The sequence below is a fragment of the Girardinichthys multiradiatus genome, chromosome 3, assembly GCF_021462225.1.
Source record: "Girardinichthys multiradiatus isolate DD_20200921_A chromosome 3, DD_fGirMul_XY1, whole genome shotgun sequence".
NCBI lineage: Eukaryota > Metazoa > Chordata > Actinopteri > Cyprinodontiformes > Goodeidae > Girardinichthys > Girardinichthys multiradiatus.
In genome coordinates, this window is record NC_061796.1 from 22,995,296 (window position 1) to 23,004,186 (window position 8,891).

The window sequence follows — 8,891 nt, forward strand, 5'->3', positions numbered from 1 at the left end:
TATTCAAGCAGTCGAGACGCCATTTCCACCCTGGATGGTCATTTTTTCTCACAAGATTTTGACACCTGGTTAATTTGTAATTTTAGCTTGAGGATCGTAATTGGTATGCCTGAAGATAAAAAGGGGTTTAGACAATCCGATCAGGTTGTGTCACTACAAAGTAAACATGTTACATCAGTCAGGCTTTCTTCAAAATTTCCAGAGTTAGATTTTGCCTTTTTTCAGTTCTGCCTACCAGCAAAGCTCGCTTTGGACACCCAGAGAGCTGTAAGATTGGCAGGCAGTTGTCGGCATCATCTCTCCCTCTCGCCTGGCTCACCAGCCAGCTGCACTTCCTGTGATAAGACACTCGTTTATTCTGGGCCTGAAAATACTGGATTCAATCTGGCCATCTGCCTATCGCTTAGCATTTCTCTCTGTCTCCACATAAACGGCAGCACATATTTCTGTCAGTCAGGCAGGCCTGTTTGCGGACCTCTGTAGTGTTTCCCCCCCTTCATTTCTTTTACTGGTCTGCTGGAAAACGGCTGCAGTAGAATATTTTGCAGGATAAAAATAAATCCGGACAAGACGCAAAAAAAAAACATTGTTTGAACTAGTTTAAAGTGGTAAAAAAAAATTGTAGCTTTATGATTACACAGAGAGAGGAGGTGCGATGATTCAAAATTGCTTTAAAAGACTTGTTTTTTGAATAAAGAGGCATCATATTGAAAATACAATGTTCATATCCCTGATGGAGCCTCAGCTGTCACCTCGCAGAGGCATCGGAACCTGGACACACTACCAGGGCTGTCAAAATAATTCACATTACTACATATTCCATATAAAACATAATAAAATGATATTTTGTATCCAGATAAACGGAGCTGTTTTCATCTTCCCAAGTTGGCACACAGTTTCACACTGCTCAGCCTCTCCTCCCTGCAGCAGCTCACCTGAGCAATAATGACTGACAAAGAAAAGTGTGAGCTGCTGCTGGAATATTAAAACTCCTGTAACATGGCAGGAACATCTGGAGGAGATCCTGAGGGATCCTCTTTAGGAGAAAAGAAAAAAAAAGGTTTTTAGGAGGTATTTCACCTCTGAGGCAGACAAACAGGAAAAGCTGAAAGATATCAGTGAGCCCTTAACGAGCGCCATTGATGTTTATGAGGAATTTGAGGTCAGTAAAGGTCCTGTATTAAAAGCAGAGACGTAGGAATTTCAGCATCCTGCTGAGAGCTCCATTCTAGCTCCAACAGCAAGGTCAGTGTGAAGAATCCAGCAGCAAATGACCAAAACTACAATGTTATGTAATGGTGATAGGGCCACATAATCAGCTGCTTCCCATTACTCCACTGTTCAGCAATAAACGAATAAAGAAAGCATTATTCGTGCTACACATTTCAGTGTTGGCAAGCTGTTTAATTCAAAAGTCCCGAATTTTGTGTCTTCAAATTGTTTTATGGCTTTATTTTTAAAGAGCAAGACTGAAGCTGACTAAGTGGACCAGAACCCCCCTACCCTGTTAACTCTGTTAACTACCTGGGCCTAAGAAAGCTGCTCTTGTATTTTAACAAGCATCCTCTTGGAAAATAAGAATTCTCTGTTTGACTCTGTACATACTACACAAACAGTCGTCAGTAAACGTGCATCTTGCTCTGCTGAGAATCTTTGTTCTGGGAGGAGTTTCCAAAAATAGAGAGTCCCTGATGTTTGCAGATGACACCACTGTCATTGGTCTGATCCAGGACAGTGATTTGTCTGCATACAGACAGCAGGTGGATCGGCTGGTCCACTGGTGTGATCAGAACCACGTGTAGCTAAACCCATTCAAGACAATAGAGATGATATTGAACTTTCGGAGAACCCTTCCACACTTCCTCCCCTCACCATTATCAACAACACTGTGTCGACTGTGAATCACTTCCTGTTCCAAGGAACCACCTTGCTCTAGACCTGAAGTGGTTCTCACACATAGACACTGTTTGGAAAAAGGTCCAACAGAGACTGCACACCCTGTGGCAACTCAAGAAGTACAACCTTCCACAGGAACTGCTGGTCATCTCCTACACTGCCATCCTTTAGTCCTGTGTTCACCCATCACTGTGTATTTTGGCTCATCCACAAAACAGGACAGGTCCAGAGGATCATCAGGGCTGGCCATCCCTCCATCAAGAATTTGTACAGGTCCAAGGTCAGGAAAATAGCAGCTAACATCTCTGCAGACCCAACACATCCTGGACACACACTTTTACCTTCAGTGTGGCGCTACTGAGCACTAATGGCAAAACTCAGCTGCTACAGAGACAGTTTCTGCCCTGAGGCTGTCTCTCTGATAAACATGTAACTGCAGGTTGAACATCCTGAGACACTGTTGGAAAACCTTCTTTACACAGACTTCTAACAGCTTTAGATCCTCCACTTTGATATATAGATAGTGTGTGATTTGGCCTTCAACAATAAGCCACCTACAAACGGGAGGTGCCCATTGAATAAGATCACCCACTGCACATAGTGTACTAGTCACAGCATATTGGTCAGCATGGACTCACTAATATTGAACTGTGATCAGAAGAAAGGCATCAGAATGAGAATCAGAATTAGATCTGCAGCACTTTGACCACAGTGGAATAATGAACTAGGACAGCAGAAATCTCTTGCTAAACTATTATTGCTTGCTGGATGTTTTGTGGGATGCCAGCAAATAAAAAAAAAGATATGTTTATATAATAAAAGTCAATCACAGATATATCAATAAGTATTAGACTGGAAAGCCCCTAAATGAAGCAAAGTGTGTCTCACCTTTAAGTCTCAACAGTGAGAACTGCAGCAAACTTCTAAGGTCAGTTTGTCTGCTTTTATTTCCATTTGAACACCTGAATGTTCCCTGTTCATGTCTGTGTGATGCTCTTACTCTTCCATCTTCTTCCACATCTTCATGTGTCTGGTCACCTTTGTCTTCCATACTGTCAGTAAGACTGTGTGGCTTGTTCTTCCTAACATGTCCGGGATCTGCTCTCTCTTCTATTTTGTCTCTTCCAGCTGTTTTTCTGATTTGCTGATTGCCCCCCTTTCTTCCTGATTTCTTTAAGATTTAAGGGAAACTTTTCTTTGAATTATTTTATTGATGATGGCTATAATTTACTCATAAGAATGAATAGGAATTTAGTGTACATACATTTTTGATTTTTTTGCTTTTTCTTCATAGAGTTTTTCTTTAACAGTGTCGTCACATCTTGGGTGGAAGTAGAACATTTGAGCATAAAAATGTAAAATGATATCAGCACAATATTTTAATGAATGAAAGAGTTTTACATATATGACAGATACTGGAACTAATGTTGTTTGTATGCAAGGAAAGCAGTGGTAGGAATATTACTCGGAGCGATTTGTACATTCGGGAAACAGGAATTACAGCTGTATGGGCCCTTTCCTTTCCTTGCCATTTACATCTCTTCATAGGAACCAAATTCAATCCTTTCATTACACCTGCTGCTGTGTGTTGCTCTCACTCTGTGCACTGTCTGTGTTCAAATGAGACATACCTGACAAACTGCATGGGGGACGCTGTCGCATTATGTTGTGCATTCAGGTGCAACCGGACATTTTCTTCAACCAAATGTGTCGGTATATACATTTAAGGCTTCAAACAAGGATGGCAGCTGGGGAAGCACCCTGCCACCATTTTGGATGAGCCTAAAACTAAGTACTTGCTTCTTAGAAAGGTTGTTAAGCCTGTTCATACTCCACAACAACCAAACTATTTATAGTCTATCATTCTACAGAGATTATTCCACAGTGGAAAGTTTTTAGGCAGCTGCCAATCTTCCCAGGAGTGCTCATCTCAGCAAAGTGAACGCAAGGTCAGACGGAAAATTTAAACAAATAGCAAAAGCCAAAGAGCTCGTTCTGAAACCTCTCACTTAGCCTGCTACTGTACATGTTAGGCTTATGACAGGACAGTGAGGAAAACAGCAACCAGTATGTCTTGCATGACTTAGGTTTACAAAGCTGCATCTGAATGAACCACCAGACGGCTAACACTGTCCTTTGATCAGAGGAGACCAAACAACAAAATCCAATATGTCAAAGTGACATGTTTAACATAACATCAAACATGGCATATCGGGGCAAACACCTCATACTAACTGTCAAACATGGCGGTGGAGGGGAGATGGTTTGGACCTGTTCTGCAGCCACTGGACCCCGGAACTTAGTTGACCTCAGTAGATATTGAGCAGGCAAATATGAGGCCATATGTTTGTCAGCTGAAGCTTCAGTTATCAACTGGACAATGATCCCAAACACAGCAACTAATCTACACCAGAGGAGCTGAAAAAGAAAAGAAACAAGATGCTGCAACGGTTCAGTCAAAGTCCAAACCTCAGTTTTATTGAAACGTTCTAGTGGGAGCTGTCCAAGAACAGACCTAAAACTGAAACTATGTCAAAAAGAAGATTGAGCCAAAAAGGACAAATCAGACTGCTGGGAGCTCCCATTAAATCCTGGTGTGTGTTCAGCTTTTGCTTCGACTGCATCTACAGTCATGGAAATGTTCTATAGCCGATCACTGTATTAAAATATAAGCCATTAAAGATAACGCCAAAATTTGGAAGTTGTGGAGAAACATGGATACAGAAGTAGTAAAGTAAAGATTGACAGTAACTACCCAACATACAGTAGAGACCTTGGCAGCTGGAAAAATAGCTGGAAACAAAGAATCTAAAACCCCAGCATGTTTTGACGAGAATCCTTTAAATAAGTCATTGCTAAAAAAGCTTCAGACCATTTCCACCATTTCAGCTGATCCACTTTCTTCAGAAACTGAGCCTGTCTACATCTCCATTCCCCCAAACGTGCACACACTCACTGTGCCTTCTACAGCTGATAATCCCTTCAACTGCCTTTGATTGTTACTTCAAATTTTTCAGCCCCAAAAAGAACTGTGAAAAAAGCTAAACCGTGAGCAAAGTGGTTGGTTGGGTTGTTTTTTCCCCACCTTCTGCGCCTCTTCTATCTCTCCTTCACTCAAGTGTTTCCATTCATTATGAGCATGACATTCCTTGTCTGAAGGACATTGGCGTTCAGCCAGGAGTCTCCACTGGGCCAGTCCAGCCATTTAATTGAAACTATAAAAGAACTTTCCGTTGGCACAAAAGCCCTCATGTGGGCTTTGTTGCAAATAGATTGACCAGAAAGGCCAGTGAACCAAATGAAAAAGGATTAGGAGGAATGAGTTGCGCGGATATTATGTTTAGTGTGCCGCAGCAGCTTTTGGAAGAATTAGTAAAGGCTTGACTTGTCCACCACTGGTCAGGGAGAAGGACAAACCGGTGATTAATGGAGTTAGTGGGAAATGGCTGAGCCTAAAACCTAATCTCAGCACAAGATCTGTAGAACATTGCGCACACTACTTCTAATCAGCTGCTCATGCTGTACAGCAGCCTGCAGCTCCCACCTATGGTCAAACAAAACACTCTGAAACACTTAGCGTCAACTTCATTATGTGAGGTGGCCCACTGTGAAGGTCTAACCAACAAGCTAAAGAAGAGTCACTCTCCACCTCTGCTCCAGTCCACACCGACCCATAAAGGAACACATTATGGCTGGTTCTTCTCCATGCCAGCTGAAGCTGGTGATCATGCTGTTTTTGCTCCATAGACATGTTTCTGTGTTTGTTTGATTTTTGTTTCATAATTTTTGTGGTATTGTGAATTTAGGGTGAATTTAACCAAAAACAAAACACAACATGAGTTGCAAGTTGCATGAGTGTTGAATAAGTTAAAGGGGCTGATAAAAGGTTGCAAATTATAAAAACAAAATCCTGAAAAATAAGTTAGGTCAAGTTAATAATAATCACAATGATACATAATATTTCTATGGCATTCTTGAAACGTGTGTGTGTATCTGTCTGTCTCCAATGAACAGAGTTTGGGAACTAAATGAAGGGACCCCAAGGATTAATTAAACCCGGAGTGACCAGCTGGTGGACAAAGAGGACACCGAGGAGATTCTGATGTTGTGCTTATGGTTCATCCCATTTTGAACTCATATGGAATACGGTACTAGTTTCGCTGTTTTGGCTCATTAAATATTTAACAGTGATTAGATCAGTTCATTCTACCCAGTCTTATTTAGATCTAGTTTCCAACAAAAGTCATATTCAGGTGCAGGAAGGCAGGTCCAATTCATGTTCAGTTCTACGGACAATGCAGTTTGATCCAAATGCAGTCAATTCAATATAAATCATTCTAATAAAATGTTACAAATACAGTAACAAACTATTCCCTGTCTCCTGTGGTTACTGGGCAAGACACACATACTCTGACCTGCTCCAACACAACCCCACCCTCCCCCCACACACACACACTCTTCTCTTACTATATGTTGTGAGGACCTTGCATTAACTCTCATTGACTTCCATTGATTTCCATTCATTTTCAACCCTTTCTGTGGCCTAACCCTGGCCCTACCCCTAAACCTTACCATTACCAGTACATTCACAACCCTAAGCCTAAACTTAACTCAATTCACACCTTAATCCTTAACCCAACCCCTAGTAAATTGGCAAGTGAGGACCACAAAAATTTTCTCACTTTACATCAAACTTTGCTGGTGAAATACAAAACAATGGTCCTCACTCAGCTGCAAAGAAAGGAGCACGCGCACGCACACACACACACACACACACACACACACACACACACACACACAGATTGGCTGTTTCTATCCTTATGGGGACTATCGACTTCCATTCATTTTTGCTTCAGTTATTTGGCCTAACCCTGACCCTTAACCTAAACATAATCATTACTAGTACATACCTAACCCTAAACCTAACCTTAACTTAATTCACAACTTAGTCCTAAACCTAACACCTAACCCAACAACAGCATTTTCCCCCAAGGAGCAGTCGTGTATTTTCATAAAATGGGGCTTATCGTGTAACAAAAACACAGACCCACACACACACACACACACACACACACAGAGCCTAGTGACCAATGAATATAACATAAATGGTTTTGGACTGTAGATGAATGCTGGAGAAGATGCAACGTCCACACAGAAAGACCTCATCAGAGCTTTTGGGAATTTGTATTATTATTTGAAATAAATAAAATGTTTATTATTATTATTATTATTGCTTTTTAACAATACCAATAAAATACATAAACACATGAATTACTACTAGTACTACTACTGCTACGTATAGTAACAATAATAATAATAGAAATAATAACAAAAACTAATAAAACCAACCTCTATGTGTGTGGGTATTACTCATTGAAACCAGTAGTTCTTCACATCTTTACCTTAAACATCACTAATTATTGAACCATTTCAAATGTTGGATGTTGGCAGATTCTGTTGCCAGATTCTGTTGGGTAGAAACCAGATCTTAGGCTACCAAGGAATGCAGGGTTACAGTTATACTCAATCTTCTTTTGCTGCCAACTTACTTTTCCCAAACATAATTTCAGTTTTCACACTCAGCGGGGCTGCTTTAAGGTGGATTAGGGCTTGCTGCTGTGAGACCAAAGTTATTCTCAGCTTCATCATAACCATGGCCTCAATTCCAAAGCACTTTATAAATAGGCAAGCAAATAGGGCGCTGCTACATTTAAGAACTGGGCCTTTTGTTTCACAGAGGAGCTCTGCAGGTTTTTTTAGGGGGAGTTTTGTAAAAGATTGACTGCTGCAGGACTGAGGTCACAGAGTTTAAAATGATTTTCAAACTCTCTAAGATTTAAAATGACATCTTCACACGATTCTATTACTGTTTGAATAGATTCTGCATTTTTTCTCTTTTCTTTAGGTTAAATCAAGGAGTGTGGGACCTGTTTCACATCAGATCATCAGCCTTTAAAATGTGAAAGCAGAGCTGCTGTATGAAAACTGCCCCCTAGTGGAGGGACTGAGAATGAAATGCAAAGTTATCCCAGTATTTGTTGATGTTCCCACCCCAGCTACTACTGCAGTTATATGTATAAAATTAATCCTAGAAAAAACTATGCTGCAGAGGGAATCTGGCTTCTAATGTTACAGATCTTTGGTGTCAGAAACACAGCGAAACACATGGTTCTGCAGGTTTCTTCTCTGAATTATGAAGATAAGCTCTCTTCATGCTGCCATTGCACCGTCTCACAGCAACGTGGTGAGTGCTTGCTTGGGTGGGTGGGGAGGGTCAGCTGGTGTTGTGAATCAGGCCGCTGAGATGTCAGTAACGGCTTCTTCACAACACCAGGGTTCCTCCCAGCCATTTCCTGCTGGAATATATGACTGATCTGCAAGAGAGCAAGGCTGAAACAGCAAGGCTGGAATAAAAATGTATCCCTCAGTCTGCTATAATCAATGCATAGTGTTCTGGGTGTGTCTGAGTTTGCTTCTAACATTTCTGCTATGACTGGATGATTGTTTGCTCATTAAACATTTATTTTCACACAAGGCAATCAACATTCCTCTATTGCTATATGCTCATCCAGGAGGAGAGATGTTAAAATCGATGCAATCTTCTTCAGTTACCCTAAATAGAAGCCCTTTTACCAATTTGAATAATAAACTGGTCTTGACTACATTGTTTGATGACTGCATGCACATTTTGTAGATTTTTTACATTTCTTCTAATCTGACTATGGTATTTTAAATTACTGTACAGTATTTTTTCTGATGTTGTACATTTGTGCTTATTGTATAGTCTCTTGTATATTTATTTTTTGCTTTTATAAACCTAAATTTCCCCACTGAGTGAAAATAAAGGTTTCTATTCTGTTTTATGACTGGATGAAACTGGAATGTATGTAATTGACTTGGAATGAGTCTGTAGGATTGAATTGATTTGATTTTTCTTTTGTTTCTGTTTCTTTTGTAAAGCATCTTTAGACGACATGTGTTGTGAATTGGAACCA

The 8,891-nt window shown here is 40.6% G+C and overlaps 1 long non-coding RNA gene across 1 annotated transcript in view; it reads left to right on the top strand.

The window, feature by feature from the left end:
• Nucleotides 1-8,144, top strand: part of LOC124866130 — a 58,683-nt gene extending 50,539 nt beyond the window's left edge. Inside the window, exons 3-4 of the long non-coding RNA XR_007037734.1 lie at nt 5,911-6,044; nt 7,802-8,144. This is a non-coding gene — a long non-coding RNA (uncharacterized LOC124866130). The remainder of the gene's footprint in view (nt 1-5,910; nt 6,045-7,801) is intronic.
• The last annotated feature ends 747 nt before the right edge of the window (nt 8,145-8,891 follow it).